A 22,853-nucleotide genomic window follows, 5' to 3' on the forward strand; every position below is an offset into this window, starting at 1 on the left:
CTGGGAACTGGGGTTCATAGGAGGAGAGAAAAGCAAGCCTCCTTCGGGCACGAAAGGCAGCCAACCTGCCTGTGTTTTGAAGCCTCTATTTGGAAGGAATGGGTTAGCTACTCCTAAAGGAGACCTCCAGATCTGCTCAGAAGTCGGTAATTCCAGAGGCAGGGTGCTGGTTCCTGACTGCCCTTTGCCAGCCTTGCAAAGACATTCCAAGATTCTAGAGTTATATTCCATGAAGGAGCAGGCTTCGGGAATGTGTCAGAGGGGACTGGCTCCTTATTGGCCTCAGCTCAGCTATTGCCTTTCCATCCAAACTAGGACAAGGGCCTACTTTATGAAGGGTAAGGGTCTTCTTCTTTGAAACTGCCAAGGGCTACAGCAATGAGACCTCTGTCAAGGCGAGGGAAGCCTAAGAGGACGGATTCTCAAGCAGGTGCTTTACTACAAAGCATCAGCACCCCACGGAGAGAACCAAGATCCCTGTTCCCCAATGTTGGGAGTGTAGCTTCACACACAGAGTTGTCTCTATAGGAGCCAAGAATGTTCCTGAGAGATGAGGTTCACTAGAAGTCTGCTACAGAGCATAGACCTGTCCATATGGTTTTGCCTTGCCCTGTGAATTGGGTCCCCGAGGTCCGCCCCAGCTCAGGGGAAGGAGCCCCTGAGAAAAGATCTCCAGGGACCGCTATTCCCGCAGGCTGGCAAACGCAGTTCACAGGAGGTAACGCAAGCGAGCCTCCTGCAAGGCACAACAGGCCTTAGTGTCCCTGGACGATCAGGCTGCCAGAGTGTGTGAGACCTGACTGGTGCCTTACTGGCCTCAGCTCCGCCATTGCATGTTCCTCCGAACTAGGACGCAGGCCTACTAGGAGAAGGGTTTGGGTATGGATTTCTAAATACTGCCAAGGGGTATAGCAATGAGAACTGTGTCACGGGTAAGGAAGAGCATTGTATGGATTTTCAAGCTGTTGTTTGAACGACAGCTTCAAAGCTGCACAGAGAGAATCAGACTCTGTGTCTCCATGTTCGGTACACAGCTTCACAGACAGGGCTGTCTCCATAGGAAACAAGAACGTTCCTGACAGAGTGAGGTTCACTAGAGTCTCCTAGAGAGCAAAGACTTGTCCATGTGGTTTTTCTTCCCCTGTGCGTTTGGGGCTCCAGGCTCGGCCCCAGCTCCGTGGAAACAACCCCTGAGAAAAGATCTTCAAGATCCGCTTTTCCCAGAGGCTGGGATGTGGGGTTCATAGGAGGCGGGAAAAGCAGGCCTCCTTCAGAGAGCAAGAGGCAGCCAAGCGGCCTGCGTTTGGAAGCCTCTATTTGGAAGAATGGGTTAGCTTCCCCTAAGGGAGACCTCCAGATCTGTTCAGAAGTCGGTAATTCCAGAGGCAGTGTGCAGGGTCCTGACTGCCCTTTGCCAGCCTTGCAAAGACATTCCTAGATTCTACAGTTATCTTCCTGAAGAAGCAGGCTTTGGGAATATGTCAGACTTGACTGGCGCCTTATTGGCCTCAGCTCAGCTATTGCCTTTCCATTCAAAGTAGGACAAAGGCCTACTTTATGAAGGGTAAGGGTCTTCTTCTTTCCAAACGACCGAGGGCTACAGCAATGAGGCCTCCGTAAATGCGAGGGAAGCATAAGCGGATGGATTATCAGGAAGGTTCTTTGCCACCAAGCATCAGCACCCCACGGAGAGAATCAGGCTCCCTTTGCCCCTATGTGGGGTGTGTAGATTCACACACAGTGGTGTCTCTACAGGAGCCAAGAATGTTCCTGAGAGATGAGGCTCACAAGAGCTCTCCTACAGAGTGCTCACCTATACATGTGGTTTCGCCTTCCCCTGTGAGTTGGGTCCCCGAGGTCCGCCCCAGCTCCGAGAAAACAGCCTCTGAGAAAAGATCTCCAGGAACCGCTTTTTGCCCAGGCTGGGAAAAGCTGTTCACAGGAAGTAAGGCAAGTGAGCCTCCTGCAGAGAAAAAGAAGCCTTACTGTCCCTGGAGGAGCAGGCTGCCAGAGTGTGTGAAAACTGACTGGTGCCATACTGGTCTTAGCTCCGCCATTGCTTGTTCCTCCGAACTGGGAATCAGGCCTACTTGGAGAAGGGTTTAGGTGCAGATTTCTACAAACTGCCAAGGGCTACTGCAATGAGAACTCTCTCAGAGGTAAGGGCGAGAATTGTATGGATTCTCAAGCTGTTTTCTGAACGACAGCATTAAACCTGCACAGAGAGAATCAGGCTCTCTGCCACCATGTTGGGTACGCAGTTTCACACACAGAGGTGTCCGCATAGGAGCCAAGAACGTTCGTCAAAGACTGAGGTTCACTAGAGCTCTCTTAGAAAGCAAAGACTTGTTCATGTGGTTTTGCCTTCCCCTGTATGTGTGGGTCTCTGGGCACAACCCCAGCTCCGTGGAAAAAAACCCTGAGCAAAGATCTCCAAGAATCTGCTTTTCCCCCATGCTGGGAACCAGGGATCATAGGAGGCAGGAAAAGCAAGCCTCCTTCAGGCAAGAAGAGGCAGCCAACCGGCCTGTGTTTGGAAGCCTCTATTTGCAAGGAATGGGTTAGCTTCTCCAGAAGGAGACCTCCAGATCTGCTCAGAAGATAGATATTCCAGAGGCAGGGTCGAGGTTCCTGACTGCCCTTTGCCAGCCTTGCAAAGACATTCCTAGATTCTAGCAATATTTTCCATGAAGGAGCAGGCATCGGGAATATGTCAGAGTTGACAGGTGCCTTACTGGCCTCAGCTCAGCTATTGCCTTTCCTTTCAAACTAGGATCAGGGCCTACTTGGTGAAGGGTAAGTGTCTGCTTCTTTCCAAAGTGCCAAGAGACACAGCAATGAGACCTCTGTCAAGGCGAGGGAAGCGAAAGCGGATGGATTCTCAAACAAATGCTTTGCCACAAAGCATCAGCACCCCACAGAGAGAATCAGGCTCCCTGTGCCCCTATGTTCGGTGTGTAGCTTTACACACAGAGGTGTCTCTGTACGAGCCAATAATGTTCCTAAGAGATGAGACACACTAACGTCTCCTACAGAGCATAGACCTGTCCATGTGGTTTTTCCTTCCCCTGTGAGATGGGTCCCCGAGGTCCACCCCAGCTCTGGGGATAGAGCCCCTGAGAAAAGATCTCCAGGAACCGCTTTTTGCCCAGGCTGGGAAACGCAGTTCACAGGAGGCAAGGCAAGCAAGCCTCCCGCAGGGAAAAATGGGCCTTACTGTCCCTGGAGGAGCAGGCTGCCAGAGTGTGTGACACCTGACTGGTGCCTTACTGACCTCAGCTCCGCCATTGCATGGCCATCCAAACCAGGACCCAGGCCTACTTGGAGAAGGGTTTGGGTGCGGATTTGTAAAAACTGCCAAGGGCTACTGCAATGAGAAGTCTCTCAGAGGTAAGGGAGAGCATTGTATGGATTCTCAAGCTGTTGTTTGAACGACAGCTTCAAAGCTGCAAAGAGAGAATCAGGCCCTGTGTGCCCCCTTGTTGGGTACGCAGCTCCACACACAGAGGTATCCCCGTAGAATCCAAGACTTTCCTCACATACTGAGGTTAACTAGAGTTCTCCTACAGAGCAAGACTTGTCCATGTGGTTTTGCCTTCCTCTGTGCATGTGGGTCTCCGGGCTCGGCTCCAACTCCGTTGAAATAGCCCCTGAAAAAAGATCTCCAAGAACCACTTTTCCCCCAGGCGGGAAGCGGAGTTCACAGGAAGCAGAACAAGCAAGCCTCCTTCGGGCAAGTAGAGGCAGCCAACTAGCCTGTGTTTGGAAGCCTCTCTTTGGAAGGAATGGTTAGCTTCTCCAAAAGAAGACCTCCAGATCTGCTCAGAAGACGGAAATTCCAAAGGCAGGGTCGAGGTTCCTGACTGTCCTTTGCCAGCCTTGCAAAGACATTTCTAGATTCTAGCGTTATTTTCCATGAAGGAGCAGGCTTCAGGAATATGTCAGACTTGACTGGCGCCTTACTGGCCTCAGCTCAGCTATCGCCTTTCCGTTCAAGCTAGGACAAGGGCCTACTTGGTGAAGGGTAAGGCTCTGCTTCTTTCCAAACTGCCAAAGGCTACAGCAAAGAGACCTCTGTCAAAGAGAGGGAAGTGGAAGCGGATGGACTCTCAAACAGGTGCTTTGCCACAAAGCATCTGCACCCCACGGAGAGAATCAGGCTGCATTTGCCCCTATGTTGGGTGTGTAGCTTCAAACACAGAGGTGTCTCTATAGGAGCAAAGAATGTTCCTGGGAGATGAGGTTCACTAGAGCTCTGCTACAGAGCATAGACCTGTCCATATGGTTTTGCCTTCCCCTGTGAGTTGGGTTCCCGATGTTTGCCCCAGCTCCGAGGAAGAAACCCCTGAGAAAACACCTCCAGGAACTGCTTTTCGTCCAGACTGGGAAACGCAGTTCACAGGAGGCAAGGCAAGCGAGCCTCCTGCAGAGAAAAAGAGGCCTTACTGCCCCTTGGAGGAGCAGGCTGCAAGAGCGTGTGAGACCTGACTGGTGCCTTACTGGCCTCAGCTCTGCCATTGCATGTTCCTCCGAACTAGGACCCAGGCCTACTAGGAGAAGGGTTTGGGTGCGGATTTCTAAAAAACTGCCAAGGGCTACAGCAATGAGAACTCTCTCAGAGGTAAGGGAGAGCATTGTATGGATTCTCAAGCTGTTGTTTGAATGACAGCTTCAAAGCTGCAAAGAGAGAATCAGTCTCTCTGTGCCCCCTTGTTGGGTACGCGGCTTCACACACAGGGGTGTCTCCATAGGAGTCAAGAACGTTCCTGACAGAGTAAGTTTCACTTAGAGGTCTCCTGGAGAGCAAAGACTTGTCCATGTGGTTTTCCTTCCCCTGTGCGATTGGGTCTCTGGTCTCGGCCCCAGCTCCATGGAAACAACCCCTGAGAAAATATCTTCAAGATCCGCTTTTCCCAGAGGCTGGGAACAGGGCTTCATAGGATGCGAGAAAAGCAGGCCTCCTTCGGGCACGAAGAGGCAGCCAACCGGCCTGTTTGGAAGCCTCTATTTGGAAAGAATGGGTTAGCTTCTCCTAAAGGAGACCTCCAGATCTGCTCAGAAGTCGGTAACTCCAGAGGCAGGGTGCTGGTTCCTGACTGCCCTTTGCCAGCCTTGCAAAGACATTCCCAGATTCTAGAGTTATTTTCCATGAAGGTGAAGGCTACGGGAGTATGTCAGACTTGGCAGGCACCTTATTGGCCTCAGCTCAGCTATTACCTTTCCATTCAAACTAGGACAAAGGCCTACTTTATGAAGGGTAAGGGTCTTCTTCTTTCCAAACTGCCAAGGGCTACAGCAATGGGACCTCTGTCAAGGCGAGGGAAGCCTAAGTGGATGGATTCTCAAGCACGTGCTTTGGCACAAAGCATCAGCACCCCACGGAGAGAATCAGGCTCCATTTGCCCCTATGTAGGGTGTGTAGCTTCACACAGAGAGGTGTCTCTATAGGAGGCCAGAATGTTCCTGAGAGATGAGGTTCACTAGAGCTCTCCTACAGAGCATAGACCTGTCCATGTGCTTTTGCCTTCCCCTGTGAGTTGGGTCCTCGAGGTCCTCCCCAGCTCCGGGGAAGGAGCCCCTGAGAAAAGATCTCCAGGGACCCCTTTTCCCCCAGGCTGGGAAATGCAGCTCACAGGAGGGAAGTCAAGTGAGCCTCCTGCAGGGAAAAAGAGGGCTTACTGTCCCTGGACGATCAGGCTGCAGAGTGTGTGAGACCTGACTGGTGCCTTACTGGCCTCAGCTCTGCCATTGCATGTTCCTCCGAACTAGGACCCAGGACTACTTGGAGAAGGGTTTGGGTGCGGATTTCTAAAAACTGCCAAGGTCTACAGCAATGAGAACTCTGTCACGGGTAAGGAAGAGCATTGTATGGATTTTCAAGGTGTTTTTTGAATGACATCTTTAAAGCTACACAGAGAGAATCAGGCTCTCTGTGCCCCCATGTTGGGTACGCAGCTTCGCACATAGGGGTGTCTCCATATGAATCAAGAATGTTCGTGACAGAGTGAAGTTCACTAGAGCTCTCCTAGAGAGCAAAGACTTGTCCATGTGGTTTTTCTTCCCCTGTGAGTTTGGGTCTCCAGGCTTAGCCCCAGCTCCGTGGAAACAACCCCTGAGAAAAGATCTTCAAGATCCGCTTTTCCCAGAGCCTGGGAAGCTGGGTTCATAGGAGGCAGGAAAAGCAAGCCTCCTTCGGGCACGAAGAGGCAGCCGACCGGCCTGTTTTTGGAAGTCTCAATATGGAAGGAATGAGTTAGATTCTCCTAAAGGAGACCTCCAGATCTGCTCAGAAATCGGTAATTCCAGAGGCAGGGTGCAGGCTCCTGACTGCCCTTTGCCAGCCTTGCAGAGACATTCCTAGATTCCAGCGTTATTTTCCATGAAGGAGCAGGCTTCGGGAATATGTCAGACTTGACTGGCGCCTTATTGGCCTCAGCTCAGCTCTTGCCTTTCCTTTCAAACTAGGACAAGGGCCCACTTTATGAAAGGTAAGGGTCCTCTTCTCTCCAAACTGCCAAGGGCTACAGCAATGAGACCTCTGTCAAGGCGAGGGAAGCGTAAGCTGATGGATTCTCAAGCAGGTGCTTTGCCACAAAGCATCAGCACCCCACGGAAAGAATCTGGCTCCCTTTGCCCCTACGTTGCGTGTGTAGCTACACACACAGAGGTGTCTCGATAGGAGCCAAGAATGTTCCTGAGAGAGGAGGTTCACTGTTGGGGGCCAGAGTGAGGCACTCCGCCCATGGCAAAGGTCATGAGGAAGGAGGCTCGACATACGCAAAGGCGGGATCGAGCCTCAGGAGTCCCCCTGGAAATCCTCGAGCATCTACCCCCATCACCAGAGCCTGCCTACCTTACTATTTTGTGCTCTCACCTACACCTCTGACTTTACGGGGGGCTGTCCCCCACCACCTCTTTCGGAGAAGCAGTTAACCTAGAGCTCCAGTTGATAAAAACCCCTGGGTGTGACAAGAGTGTTTTAACCTACAAACTCCTCTGAAGGTTCTCTAGCCTGCCTGACAGGCTTGTCCGGCCACATGTGATTGCTCACAGCCTCCCAACCATGAGAGGCACGAGATGCTTTAAACCTTCTAAAAACAGGTTCCTTAGAAAAGTTAGAAAATTATTAGTATAAGTATAATGGGCTGATTAGAAATCATATTGGTGAAGGGTTTTTCATTTGTTGAGCTGATGTTTACTGCTAAGTCTCCACATCCCCTGCCCTTATACACATTAATGAATATATAGAAGAAATAAGTATTAACCTTTGATATAAATCACGTTAGACCTTAGGCTAAGTACATTCTTTCCTTAACTAAAACCCACTACACCCTCACCCTATAGTAATGTAACTTTATTTGGGTGGCGTCTGTTTTAAGAATAATCACCCCTGGAGAAATAAGTGTCCTGGTTGACTGACCGCTGTCACAAGGAGAGGGTCGTAAATTGTCAGCAGGCCCCCCAGCCAGAAGATGATGTAACACCCCTAAGACCTCTGTATACTTTTGTATGAAGCACCTGACTTTGATAAAAGTCAGGACTGCTGACCCCACGTGACTTTTGCATAACATCTCAGTGTATAAAAGTAGACCATGGAAAATAAAGAATTGGGATCAGTTTCTCGAAATACTGGTCTCCCCATGTCTCTCTCTCTCTCTCACTCTGGTTGAGTCTCCATCTGGAGCGCGGAACCCACCAAGCTTACTAATTTTGCCTGGGCTTCTAAGATCCGACCGGGGAGGCCTCAGTGTCTCCTCTCCTTCGGGAGAACGGAAGGACGCCTGCGGCCTACGTAAGTGGTGCAAGCTTCTTGTCTTGAAGTTTTATTGGTCCCCCGCGTAAACCAAGCTACTCAGCCTCTTTTCTCCACTGAATTTTCCTACTGAGCTATCCTCATTTTATTACTCTTTATATCCTTAATTAACGTTTAATTAAGCAGTTGTTCCCTGACCCTCGCCTACGCCGTCTCTGCTTCGAATACCCTGGATCAGCTGGGGCTGGACCCCGGCAGTTCACTAGAGATCTCCTACAGAGCATAGACCTGTCCATTTGGTTTTGCCTTCCCCTGTGAGTTGGGTCCCCGAGGTCCGCCCCAACTCCGGGGAAACAGCCCCTGAGAAAAGATCTCCAGGAACTGCTTTCCGCCCAGGCTGGGAAACGCTGTTCACAGGAAGTAAGGCAAGCGAGCCTCCTGAAGGGAAATAGAGGCCTTACTGTCCCTGGAGGAGCAGGCTGCCAGAGTGTGTGACACCTGACTGGTGCCTTACTGGCCTCAGCTCCGCTATTGCATGTTCATCTGAAATTGAACCCAGGCCTACTTGGAGAAGTGTTTGTGTGCCGATTTCCAGAAACTGCGAAGGGCTACAGCAATGATAACTCTCTCAGTGGTAAGGGAGAGCATTGTGTGGATTCTCAATTTGTTGTTTGAACGACAGCGTCAAAGCTGCACAGAGAGAATCAGGTCTCTGTGTCTCTATGTTGGCTATGCAGCTTCCCACACAGAGATGTCCCCGTTGGAGCCAAGAACATTCCCCATAGACTGAGGTTCACTAGAGCACTCCTAGAGAGCAAAGACTTATCCATGCGGTTTTCCCTTCCCCTGTGAGTGTGGGTCTCCGGGATCGGCCCCTGCTCCGTGGAAACAGCCTCTGAGAAAAGATCTCCAAGAACCTCTTATCCCCCAGGCTGGGAAGCGGAGTTCGCAGGAGGTGGGATAAGCAAGCTTCCTTCGGCAAGAAGAGACAGCCAACCGGCCTGTGTTTGGAAGCCTATATTTGCAAGGAATGTGTTAGTTTCTCCTGACCGAGACTGCCAGATGTGCTGAGAAGATAGAAATTCCAGAGGCAGGGTCGAGGTTCCTGACTGCCCTTTGCCAGCCTTGCAAAGACATTCCCAGATTCTAACGTTATTTTCCATGAAGGAGCAGGCATCGGGAATATGTCAGACTTGACTGGCGCCTTACTGGCCTCAGCTCAGCTACTGCCTTTCCATTCAAACAAGGACAAGGACCTACTTGGTGAAGGGTAAGGGTCTGCTTCTTTCCAAACTGCCAAGGACTACAGCAATGAGACCTCTGTCAAGGTGAGGGAAGCCTATGCGGATGGATTCTTAGCAGGTGCTTTGCCACAAAGCATCAGCACCCACGGAGAGAATCAGACTCCCTTTGCCACTATGTTGGGTGTGTAGCTTCATGCACAGAGGTGTCTCTGTAGAAGCCAAGAATGTTCCTGAGAGATGAGGTTCACTAGAGCTCTCCTACAGAGCATAGACCTGTCCATGTGGTTTTGTCTTCCCCTGTGAGTTGGGCCCCCGAGGTCCGACCCAGCTTCAGGGAAACAGCCCCTGAGAAAAAATCTCCAGGAACAGCTTTGCGCCCAGGCTGGGAAATGCAGTTCACAGGAGGCAAGGCAAGCGAGCCTCCTGCAGGGAAAAAGAGGCCTTACTGCTCCTGGACGATCAGGCTGCAAGAGTGTGTGAGACCTCACTTGTGCCTTACTGGCCTCAGCTCCGCCGTTGCCTGTTGTTCCGAGCTAGGACCCAGGCCTACTTGGAGAAGGGTTAGGGTGCAGATTTCTACAAACTGTCAAGGACGACAGCAATGAGAATTCTCTTAGCAGTAAGGGAGAGCATTGTATGGATTCTCAAGCTGTTGTTTGAATGACAGCTTCAAAGCTACACAGAGAGAATCAGGGTCTCTGTTCCCCTATTTTGGCTGTGCAGCTTCACACACAGAATTTGACTCTGTTGGAGCCAGAAATATTCCTGAAAGACTTAGGCTCACCAAAGCTGTCCTCCAGAGCAAAGACATTGGATGTGGTTTTGCCTTCCATTGTCAGTATGGGTCCCCTAGCTTGGCCCCAGCTCCGGGGATACAGCCTCTGAAAAAAATCTTCCAAGAAGCGATTTTCCTCCAGGCTGTTAAGCGGAATTCGCAGTTTGCAAGTTAAGGAAGCCTGCTTCGTGGAAGAGCAAGCAGCCAACTGGCCCTGTGTTAGGAAGCCTGTATTTGAAAGGAATGGGTTAGCTTCTACAGCGGGAGAACCTCAGATCTGCTCAGGGGACTGAAATACTAGAGTCAGGGTCGAGGTTCTCCCTTGTCCTTTGCGCACCTTGCAAAGACATTCCTAGCTTCTAGCGTTAGTGTCCCTGTAGTAGCAGGCTGCAGGAGCGTGTGATAAATGACTGCCGCGTTCCTGTCCTCAGCTCCGCTATTGACTTTCTATTCGAACTAGAACCCAGGCCTACTTTGAGAGGGGTTAGGGTCCAGTGTTTCTAAACTGCCAAGGGCTACAGCAATGCGAGCTCTGTCAGAGGTAAGAAAAGAGCAATTGGTTGGATTCTTCAGCTGCTGCGTGGCTGCACAGCTTCCGTGCCACATGGAGAGCATGAGGCTCCTTGTGGCCCTATTTTGGGTACGCAGCAACATGCACACAGAGTGTCTGTGTTCACTTATGTACAGGCTTATGTACACTAGAGCTCTCCTACAGAGCAAAGACCACTCAGTGGGCTCCAAGAGATACCTGTCGCGACTCGAGAAGAGAGTGGAGTCCTTTGCTTCCCCTCGAGATGAGGCCTGACTCCCCGGGTGAGTATGGAATGCAACCCCAAATCCCTGTCGCCTATGGAGAGGAACATTAAGTCCTGGATACAAGCCTAGATGAGGTCTAGTTTGCCCTTCAGTGAATGGAGCCCAATCCCCAGCTCTCCCTGGCAACTCAAATGGAAGATTGGACTTCCTGGGCCAACACAAGAGGAAGGCTGAATTCCCCGTCGTAACTCGAGAATCCCACCGCAACTCGAGAAAAACCACGTGCTTCCCTCGTCATCGCAAGATGAGGCCCTTTGTCTGCTACAGCATCTCAAGAGAAGTCCCACGTTCCATCCTGAAGTGCGAAACGGTACTTGGCACCCTTGATGCGACCCCAAAAGTTCCGCGACATACCAGACTCACTCAAAGGGAACACCGAGGTTCCCGGCACCACTTCATCTGAGCCCCTTCTCCTCTCCTGATTGCGACAGGAGGGTCGACTCCCCTTCTCTGTCTGCAAGGGGTTCCCGACCTTCCGGGCGCACCTCAGGATGAGGCCGGTCTCATGAGGAAGTTCGAGACGTAGCCTCGTGGGTGGTGCCACATGCCGAAAGACCCCAATTTCACGGTCCACTCTTGAAAAGAACCCGATGCCAGCACACCTCTCTGAAGGAAAACCTGTGGATGAAGGCACAAGACGAAGGGGCACTGACACCCGCGTGCATCATCCAGAAAAACCCGCAGGTCCCACAGACATTTCGACAAGTGGCCTGTCACCCTGTAAACAACTTGAAAGGCAAACGAAGGTCCATTCCTCAACAGAAGACTAGGTGTGACTCTCTTGTACCTACTCTGCAGGGACCATGGGATCCGAGTCAGAAACGGAGAGGAAGCCTGAGGTTCCTGCGTCCACTCGAGATGAGGCCCTCTTCCATTGCACCACACCCAGTGGAGTCCCGAGAGGCCCCTACCAACTCCACAGCATCCCTGAGTTCTCAGAGGCACAATGAGAAGCTCCCTGAGGTCACAGGCACAAGTTGAGGGAACCCTGGGTTTTCTGCCACAACTCGAGAAAGACCTCGAGAGTGCTTCAAAATGTCTTGAGTCGCGATTCCCCTACCATGACTCGAGAGCCATGACACGCGCCCCCTCACCACGCGCATGGAGACCTGACTAACCGGGCAATGCATTAGAGGCTCCCTGAGATCCTCATCGTACCTCGTGAGGAAACCCACACTGGCGCGGCAGCTCAAGGAAACACATGAGACACCCTGGTCACCGCGAGCTGAGGGCCTTCTTTTCCTGCATGGCCTGGAGAGCAATCCCGGGTCCTCTCTCCAAACGCAAGAGGAGGCTGGACCCCCTTGAGGCCGCCCAGGGGGCTCCAAGAGATCCGCGTCGCGACTCGAGAGGAGAGCGGAGTCCTTGGCTTCCCCTCGAGACGAGGCCTGACTCCCCGGGGGAGCCTGGAATGCAACCCCGAGATCCCTGCCTTCCTTGGAGAGGAATATTATGTCCCGGACACACGCCTAGGTGAGGTCTCTTCGGCCCTGCAGTGACTCGAGTGCAAACCCCAGCTTTCCCTCACAACTCGAGGGGAAGATTGGGCTTCCCAGGCCCAACCCAAGAGGAAGCCTGAGATCCCAGTCGTAGCTTGAGAATCCCGCCGCAAATCGAGAAACACCACGTGGTTCCCTCCTCTTGGCAAGATGAGGCCCTTGCCCGTGACGGTGTCTCAAGGGAAGTACCCTGTTCCGCCCTGAATGGCGAAACGGTCCCTGACAGCCTTCCTGCGACCCCCAAAAGTTCCCCGACACGCCGGGTTCCCTCGAGGGGAACACCGAGTATCCCGGCACCGCTTCATCGGAGCCCCTTCTCTCCTCCTGATCGCGACAGGAGAGTCGATTCCCCTGCGTGGTCTGGAAGGGGTTCCCGGCCTTCCCGGCGCACCTCAGGATGAGGCCGGTCTCACGAAGAAATTCGAGACGAGCCACGTGTGTGGTGCCACATGCCGAACGCCCCCGATTCCCCGGTCCGCACTTGAGAAGGACCCGAGGCCCGGACCCCTCTTCGAAGGCAACCCTGTGGGTGAAGGCACAACACGAAGGGGCACTGCCACCCCCGTGCATCGTCCGCAAAGACCCATGGGTTCCACACACATCTCGACGAGGGGCCTGAGACCCCCTGAGCAACTCGAGAGGCCAGCGGGGTTCCCTTCCTCAGACAAGACGAGGCCTGACTCTCCTGTCCCAACTCTGCAGGGACCCTGCGGTCGGAGTCCGAAACGGAGAGGAAGCCTGAGGTTCCTGCCTCCCCTCGAGGTGAGGCCCTCTTCCGTAGCGCCAGACCCAGCGGAGTCCCGAGGGGCCCCGCCATCTCCACAGGATCCCTCGCCTCTCAGAGGCACCCTGGGAAGTTCCCTAAGGTCCCCGGCAGAAGGCGAGGGAAACGAGGGTTTCCAGCCGCCCCCCGACAAAGACCTCGAGAGTCCTTCTTCAATGCGTCTCAAGGCCCTAGTGCCCTCCCGTGACTCGAGAGCCATGACGCGCTCCCCCTCGCCACGCTAGGAGACCTGACTTCCCTTGCGCCGCACGAGAGGCTCCCTGAGATCCTCGTCGTGCCTCGGGAGAAAACCCCCACGGGCGCTGCAGCTCGAGGAAACCCCTGAGACGCCCCCGTCCTCGCGAGCTGAGGGCCTTCTTTTCCTGCATGGCCTGGAGAGCAATCCCGGGTCCTCTCTCCAAACGGAAGAGGAGGCTGGACTCCCTTGAGGCCGCTCAGGGGGCTCCAAGAGACCCGCGTCGCGACTCGAGAGGAGAGCGGAGTCCTTGGCTTCCCCTCGAGACGAGGCCTGACTCCCCGGGGGAGCCTGGAATGCAACCCCGAGATCCCTGCCTTCCCTGGAGAGGAATCTTAGGTCCCGGACACACGCCTAGGTGAGGTCTCTTCGGCCCTGCAGTGACCCGAGCGCAACCCCCAGCTTTCCCTCGCAACTCGAGGGGAAGATTGGGCTTCCCAGTGCCAACCCAAGAGGAAGCCTGAGATCCCCGTCGTAACTCGAGAATCCCGCCGCAACTCGAGAAAAAACACGTGGTTCCCACCTCTTGGCAAGATGAGGCCCTTGCCTGCTACAGCTTCTAAAGAAAAGTCCCACGTTCAGTCTTGAAGTGCGAAACGATACTTGACACCCTTGATGTGACCCCAAAAGTTCCTCGAAATATCGGTCTCACTCGAGGTGAACACTGAGGTTCCCGGCACCAGTTTATCTGAGCCCCTTCTCCCCTCCTGTTCTTGTTAGGAGGGTCACTTCCCCTGCTTTGTTTGTAAGGGGTTCCCGACCTTCACGGGGCACTTCAGGATGAGGCCGGTCTCACGAGGAAATTCGAGACGTAGCTCGCGGGTGGTGCCACATGCCAAAAGACTATGATTTCCCGGTACGCTTTTCATAAGAACCTCATGCCTGGACACCTCTTCGAAGGCAACCCTGTGGATGAAGGCACAACACAAAGGGGCACTGAGACCCTTGTGCATCGTCCGGAAAAACCCGCACGTTCCACATACAGCTCAACAAGTGGCTTGTCACCCCTGAAGAACTCGAGAGGCAAGTGGGGTTTCATTCCTCTACACAAGACGAGGCCTGACCCTCCTGTCCCAATTCTGCAGGGACTTTGCAATCTGATTCAGACCAGCGCCAGTGAAGTCACGAGAGGAACGCTGAGGTTCCTGCCTCCACTCGAGATTAGGACCTCTTCCATTGCACGAAACCCAGTGGAGTCCCGAGAGACGCGTCCCAGCTCCACAGTATCCCTGACTTCTCAGAGGCACCCTGAGAAGCTCCCTGAGGCCACCAGCACAATTCGAGTGAACCCAGGGTTTACTGCCGCTACCATAGAAAGAACTCAAGAGTCCTTCTTCAACGCGTTTTGAGGCCTGATTCCCCTACCATGACTCGAGGGCAATGACGCGCTCCCTCTGCTACACTCATGAAGCCCTGACTTCCCTGGCGCCACACGAGAGGCTCCCTGAGCTCCCCGTCATACCTCGTGAGAAACCCCACACTGGCGCCGCAGATAGAGAAAACCCACGAGACGCCCCCGTTTTCGCGACATGACGGCCTTCTTTTCTAGCATGGCCTGGAGAGCAATCCTGAGTCCTCTCTCCAAACTCCACAGTAGGCTTGACTCCCTTTTGGTCACTCAGTGGACTCCAAGACATACCCGTCGCGACTCGAGAGGAGAGCGGAGTCTTTTCCTTCCCGTCGAGGCGAGGCCTGACTCCTCGGGTGAGTCTGATATGGGAACCGGAGATCCCTGTCACCCCTGGAGAGAAACATTAGATCCTGGACACAAGCCTAGATGAGGTCTCTTTTTTCCTGCAGTGACTCGAGAGCAATCCCCAACTCTCTCTCGCAACTCGAATGGAAGACTGGACTTCCCTGGGCCAACAGAAGAGGAAGCCTGAATTTCCCGTTGTAACTCAAGAATCCCGCCACAACTCGAGAAAAACCACGTCATTCCCTCTTCATCGCAAGATGCGGCCATTGCCGCTACAGCGTCTCAAAAGAAGTCTTACGTTCCATCTTGAAGTGCGATACGGTACTTGGCACCTTTGATGCGACACCAAAAGTTCCCCAACACACTGGTCTCACTGGAGGGGAACACCAAGGTTCCCGGCATCACCTCATCTGTGCCCCTTCTCCCCTCCTGATCGAGACAGGAGGGTCGATTCCCCTGCTTTGTCTGCAAGGGGTTCCGACCTTCCCGGCGCACCTCAGGTTGAGGCCGGTCTCACTAGGAAATTCGAGACGTAGCCTGGTGGGTGGTGCCACATGTGGAAAGACCCCGATTTCCCGGTCCGCTCTTAATAACCCAATGCCCGGACACCTCTTCGAAAGCAAACCTGTGGAGGAATGCACAACACGAAGGGGTACTGACATCCCCATGCATAATACGGAAAAACACGCAGATTCCAAACACAGATCGACAAGTGTCCTGTCATCCCTTGAAGAACTAGAGAGGCATGCGGAGTTCCGTTCCTCCACACAAGAGAAGGCCTGACTCTCATTTCCCAACTCTGCAGGGACCGTGCGATCGGAGTCAGAAATGTAGATGAAACCTGACGTTCCTGCATCAACTCGAAATGAGGCCCTCTTCCATTGCGCCATACCCAGTGGAGTCCCGAGAGGCCCCTCCCAACTCCACAGTATCCCTGACTTCTCAGAGGCACCCTCAGAAGCTCTCTGCGGTCACTGGCACAAGTCGAGTGAACCCAGGGTTTCCTGCTGCATTCTGAGAAAGACCTCGAGAGTCCCTCTTTACCGCGTCTTGAGGCCCGATACCCTACCATGACTGGAGAGCAATGACGCATTCCCCTCGCCATGCCCATGGAAACCCAACTTCCCTGGCGCCACACGAGAGGCTCCCTGCGCTCCCCGTCCTACCTCATGAAAACCTCACACTGGCACCGCCGCTCGAGAAAACTCACGAGACGCCCCCGTCATCGTAAGATGAGGGCCTTCTTTTCCTACATGACCTAGAGAGCAATCCCGAGTCCACTCTCCAAACTCCACTGGAGGCCTGACTCCCTTTAGGCCACTCAGTAGCCTCCAAGAGATACACGTCGCTACTCTAGAGGAGAGCGGAGTCTGTTGCTTCCCCTCGAGCCGAGGCCTGACTACTTGGGTGAGTCTGGAATGGGATCCCGAGATCCGTGTCGCCCCTGTAGAGGAAAACTCGGTCCTGGAAACAAGCCTAAATGAGGTCTTTTTTGTCCTGCATTGACTCAAGTGCAATCCCCAGCTCTCCCTCGCAACTCGAATGGATGATTGGACTTCGCTGGGCCAACACAAGAGGAAGCCTGTATTCCCCGTTGTAATTCGAGAATCCCGTGGCAACTGGAGAAAAACAACGTGGTTCCTCTGTCATCGAAATATGAGGCCCCTGTCAGCTATAGCGTCTCCAGGGAAGTCCCATGTTCCGTCTTGAAGTGTGAAACGGTACTTGGCACCCTTGATGCGACCCCCAAATTTCCCTGACACCCCGGTCTCACTCGAGGAGAACATGGAGGTTCCCAGCACCGCTTCAGCTGAGCCTCTTCTCCCCTCCTGATGGCGACAGGAGGGTCAATTCCCCTGCTTTGTCTGGAAGGGGTTCCCAGACTTCCCGGCGAACCTCAGGATGAGGCCAGTCTCACGAGGGAATTCGAGACGTAGCCTCGTGGGTTGTGCCACATGCCGAAAGACCCCGATTTCCTTGTCCGCTATTGATGAGATCCCGATGCCTGGTCACCTCTTTGAAGGTAACCCTGTGGATGAAGGCACAAAACGAAGGGGCACTGACACCCCTGTGCATCGTCCCCCAAAACCGCAGGTTCCACATACAACTCGATAGGTGGCCTGTCATCCCGTGAACAACTCGAGAGGCAAGCAGAGTTCCACTACTCCACACAAGACGAGGTCTGACTCTCCTGTCCCAACTCTGCAGGGACCCTGCTATCCGAGTCAGAAATGGAGAGGAACCCTGACGTTACTGCCTCAATCCGAGATTAGGTCCTCTTCAATTGCACCAGTCCCTGTGATGTCCCGAGAAGCCCCTCTCTACTCCACAGTATCCCTGACTTCTCAGAGGAACCCCGCTAAGCTCCCTGAGGTCATGGGCACAAGTCGAGGGAACCCAGGGTTTCCTGCCACACCCCGAGAAAGACCTCGAGAGTTCTTCTTCGAAGCGTCTTGAGGCTCGATTCCCCTACCATGACTCGAGAGCAATGAGGCGCTCCCCCTCGCCATGTCCATGGAGACCTGACTTCCGTGGCACCACAGGAGTCTCCCTGAGCTCCCCGTCCTATCTCGTGAGAAACCCCAACCAGGCACTGCACCTTGAGAAAACCCACGAGACGCCCCGTCATCGCGAGATGAGGGCCTTCTTTTCCTGTATGGCCTAGAGAGCAATCCCGAGTCCTCTCTCCAAACTCCACAGGAGGCTTAACTCCATTTAGGCCACTCTTGGGCTCCAAAGGATACCCGTCGCGACTCGAGAGGAGAGCGGAGTCCATTCATTCCCTTCGAGATGAGGCCTGACTCCCCGGGTGAGTCTGGAATGCAACCCCGAGATCCCTGTCGCCCCTGGAGAGAAAAACTCGGTCCTGGACACAAACCTAGATGAGCTCTATTTTGCCCTGCAGTGACTCGAGAGCAATCTCCAGCTCTCACTTGCAACTCGAATGGAAGATTGGACTTCCCTGGGCCAACACAAGAGGAAACCTGTATTCCCCGTCGTAACTCAAGAATCCTGCCGCAACTCGAGAAAAAACACGTGGGTCCCCCGTCAGCGCTAGATGAGGCCCTTGCCCACTACAGCGTCTCAAGAGAAGTCCCAGGTTCCGTCTTGAAGTGCGAAACGGTACTTGGCACCCTTGATGCAACCCAAAAAGTTACCCGACTTACCAGTTTCACTCAAGGGGAGCACCGAGGTTCCTGGCACTACTTCATCTGAGCCCTTTCTCTCCTCCTGATCCCGAAAGGAGGGTCGATTCCCCTGCTTTGTCTGGAAAGGGTTCCCGGACTTTCCTGCGCGCCTCAGGATGAGGCCGGTCTCACGAGGAAATTCGAGACGTAGCCTCGTGGGTGGTGCAACATGCTGAAAGACCCCGATTTCCCGGTCCGCACTTGAGGAGATCCCGATGCCCGGACAACTCTTCGAAGGCAACCCTGTGGATGAAGGCACAACAGGAAGGACCACTGACGCCCCCGTGCATCTCCGAAATACCCGCAGGTTCCACACACATCACGAAAAGTGGTGTCATCCTTGAACAACTTGAGATGTAAGCGGAGTTCCATTCCTCCGCAGAACACGAGACCTGACACTCCTGAGCAAACTCAGCAGGGACCCTGCGATCTGAGTCAGATCCGGCTCCAGGAAGTCAGGAGCAGAACCCTGAGGTTCCTGCCTCAACTCGAGATGAGGCTCTCTTCCATTGCACCAAACCCAGAGGAGTCCCGAGAGGCCTCTCCCAAATCCACAGTATCCCTGACTTCTCAGAGGCACCCTGAGAAGCTCCCTGAGTTCACCAGCACAAGTCAAGGGAACCCAGGGTTTCCTGCCGCAACCCTAGAAAGACATCGAGAGTCCTTTTTCAACCCGTCATGAGGCCCGATTCCCCTACCCTGACTTGAGAGCAATGACGCGCTCCCCCTTGCCCCGCCCATGGAGACCTGACTTCCCTGTTGCCACACGAGAGGCTACCTGAACTCCCCGTCGTACCTCGTGAGAAACCCCACACTGGCGCCACAGCTCGAGAAAACCCACGAGACGCCCCCGTCATCTCGAGATGTGGGCCTTCTTTTCCTGCATGGCCTGAAGAGCAATACCGAGTCCTCTCTCCAAACTGAAGAGGAGGCTTGACTCCCTTTAGACCAGTCAGTGGGCTCCAAGAGATACACGTCGCAACTCGAGAGGAGAGCCGAGTCCTTTGCTTCCCCTCGATACGAGGCCTAACTCCCCGGGTGAGTCTGTAATGCAAACCCGAGATCCCTGTCGCCCTTGGAGAGGATCATTGGGTCCTGAACACAAGGCTAGATGAGGTCGCTTTTGCCCTGCAGTAACTCGAGAGCACTCCCCAGCTTTCCCTCGCAACCCGAATGGAAGATTGGACCTCCCTGGGCCAACACAAGAGGAAGCCTGAATTCCCAGTAGTAATTCGAGAATTCCGCCTCAACTTGAGAAAAACCACGTGGTTCCCCCGTCATTGCAAGATGAGGCCCTTGCCCGCTCCAGCGTCTCAAGAGTAGTCCCACGTTCCGTCTTGAAGTGCGAAATGATATTTGGCACCCTTAATGCTACCCCAAAAGTTCCCCAACATACGGGTCGCACTCGAGGGGAACACCGAGGTTCCTGGCACCACTTCATCTGAGCCCCTTCTCCCCTCCTGATCGCGAAAGGAGGGTCGATTCCCCTGCTTTGTCTGCAAGGGTTTCCCGACCTTCTCCACGCACCTCAGATGAGGCTGTCTCACGAGGAAATTCGAGACGTAGCCTCGATGGTGGTGCCACATGCCGAAAGACCGCAATTTCCCGATCCGCTCTTGATAAGAAAGCGATGCCCAGACACCTATTCGAAGATAGTGTGGATGAAGGCACAACACGAAGGGGCACTGACACCCCCGTGCATCGTCCGGAAAAGACCGCAGGTTACTCATACAGCTCAACAAGTGCCTGTCACCCAGTGAACAACCCGAGAGGCAAGCGGAGGTCCACTCCTGCACACAAGACGAGGCCTGACTCACCTCTCCCAACTATGCAGGGGGCTGCGATCGGAATCAGAAATGGAGAGGAACCCTGAGGTTCCTGCCTCCCCTCGAGATGAGGCCCCCTTCCATTTCACCAAACCCAGTGGAGTCCCGAGAGGTCTTTCCCAACTCCACAGTATCCCTGACTTCTCAGAGGCACCCGGAGAATCTCCCTGAGGTCACCGGCACAAGTCGAGGGAACCCAGGTATTCTTGCCAAGACCTGAGAGAGATCTTGAGAGTCCTTCTTCAACGCGTCTAGAGGCCTGATTCCCCTACCATGACTCGAGAGCAATGACGCGCTCCCCCTCGCCACACGCATCGAGACCTAACTTCCCTGGCGCCACACAAGAGGCTCCCTGAGCTCCCTGTCGTACCCCCTGAGAAACCAACACAGGCGCTGCAGCTCGGTAAATCCACCGAGACCCCCCTGTCTTCGTGAGATGAGGGCCTTCTTTTCCTGCATGTCCTGGAGTGCAATCCCGAGTACTCTCTCCAAACTCCAGAGGAGGCTTGACTCCCTTTAGTCCACTCAGTGGGCTCCAAGAAATACCCGTCGCGACTCGAGAAGAGAGAGAAGGCCTTTGTTTCCCCTCGAGACGACGCCTGACTCCCGGGTGAGTCTGGAATGCAACCCCAAGTTCCCAGTCATCCCTTGAGAGGAACATTAGGTCCTAGACACAAGCCTGGATGAGGTCTCTTTTGCCCTGCAGTGACTCGAGCGCAACCCCCAGCTATCCCTCGCAACTCGAATGGAAGGTTGGTCTTCCCTGGGCTAACACAAGAGGAAGCCTGAATTCCCCGTCGTAACTCGAGAATCCCGCCGCACCTTGAGAAAAACCACGTGATTCCCCCATCATCCCAAGATGAGGCCCTTGCCCTCTACAGCGTCTCAAGAGAAGCCCCAAGTCCGTCTTGAAGTGCAAAACGGTACTTGGCACCCTTGAAGTGACCCCAAAAGTTTCCCGACACACCGGTCCCACTCGAGGGGAACACCGAGGTTCCCGGCACGACTTCAACTGAGCCCTTTCACTCCTCCTGATCGCGACAAGATGGTCGATTCCCCTGCTTTGTCTGGAAGGGGTTCCCGATCTTCATGGTGCACCTCAGGATGACACCAGTCTAACGAAGAAATTCGAGACGTAGCCTCATGGATGGTGCCACGTTCTGAAAGACCCCGATTTCCTGCTCTGCTATTGATAAGAACCCGATGTCCGGACACCTCTTTGAAGGCAACCCTGTGGATGAAGGCACAACACGAAGGGGCACTGACTCCCTCATGCATCTTACGGAAAAAACTGAAGATTCCACTCACAGCTCGACAAATGGTCTGTTATCCTGTGAACAACTCGAGAGGCAAGCGGAGTTCCATTCCTCCACACAAGACGAGGCCTGACTCTCCTGTCCCAACTCTTCAGGGACCCTGTGGTCGGAGTTTGAAATGGAGAGGAACCCTTAGGTTCCTGCCTCAACTCGAGATGAGAACCTTTGCCATTGCACCAAACCCAGTGGAGTTCCGAGAGCCCCTCCCAAGTCCACAGTATGCCTGACTTCTCAGAGGCACCCTGAGAAGCTCCCTGAAGTCACCGGTACAAGTCGAGGGAACCCAGGGTTTCCTGCCGCAACCTGAGAAAGACCTCGAGACTCCTTCTTCAACGCGTCTTGAGTCCCGATTTCCCTACCATGACTCGAGAACATTTATGGGCTCCCCCTCGTCACACACATAGAGACCTGACTTTCCTGGCACCACACGAGAGGCTCCCTGAGCTCCCTGTCGTACCTCGTGAGAAAACTCATAATTGTGCCCCAACTCGAGAAAACCCACAAGACGCCCCCGTCATTGCGAGCTGAGGGCCTTCTCTTCCTGCATGGCCTGGAGAGCAATCCCGAGTCCTCTCTCCAACTCCACAGGAGGCTTTACTCCGAGTAGGCCACTCAGTGGGCTCCAAGACATACCCGACGCGACTCGAGAAGAGAGTGGAGTCCTTTGCTTTCCTTCGAGAAGAGGCCTGACTCCCTGTGTGAGTCTGGAATGCAACTCCGAGATCCCTGTCACCCCTGGAGAGGAAAATTAAGTCCTGGGCACAGGCCTAGATGAAGTATATTTTGCCCTGCAGTGACTCAAGAGAAATCCCAGCTCTCCCTCGAAACTCGAATGGAAGATTGGACTTCCCTGGACCAACACAAGAGGAAGCCCGAATTCCCCGTTGTAACGCGAGAATCCTGCTGCAACTCGAAGGAAACCACGTAGTTCCCCCCTCATCTCAAGATGAAGCCCTTTCACGTTAGAGCGTCTCAAGAAAAGTCTCACGTTCATGTTGAAGTTTGAAACATTACTTGGCACCCTTCATCAGACTCCAAAAGTTCCCTGACATACCGGTCTCACTCGAGGGGAACCCCGAGGTTCCCAGCACCACTTCATCTGAGCCCCTTCTCCCCTCCTGATCGCGACAGGAGGGTCGATTAACCTGCTTTGTCTGGAAGGCTTTCTCGACCTTCCCAGCGCACCTCAGGATGAGCCCAGTCTCAAGAGGAAATTCGAGAGGTAGCCTCGTGTGTGGTGCCACATGCCAAAAGACCCCGATTCTCTGGTCCTCTCTTCACAAGAACCCATGCCCGGACACCTCTTCGAAGGCAACCCTGTGGATGAAGTCACAACACGAAGGGGCATTGACAACCCCGTGCATCATCTGGAAAAACCCACAGGTTCCACATACAGCTCGACAAGTGGCCTGTCACCTCGTGAACAACTTGGGAGGCAAGCAGAGTTCCATTCCTCCACACAGCACGAGCCCTGAGTCTCCTGTCCCAACTCAGCAGGGACGCTGCAATCGGTGTCTGAAATGGAGAGAAACAGTAAGGTTCCTGCATCAACTCTAAATGAGGCCCTCTTCCATTGCACCAAACCCAGTGGAGTCCCGAGAGGCCCCTCCCAACTCCACAGTATCCCTGACTTCTCAGAGGCAACCTGAGTAGCTCTCTGAGGTCACCGGCAGAAGTCGAGGGAACCCAGCGTTTCCTGCCACAACCCCAGAAAGACCTCG

The sequence above is a fragment of the Bubalus kerabau genome, chromosome 8 (assembly GCF_029407905.1).
Source record: "Bubalus kerabau isolate K-KA32 ecotype Philippines breed swamp buffalo chromosome 8, PCC_UOA_SB_1v2, whole genome shotgun sequence".
NCBI lineage: Eukaryota > Metazoa > Chordata > Mammalia > Artiodactyla > Bovidae > Bubalus > Bubalus kerabau.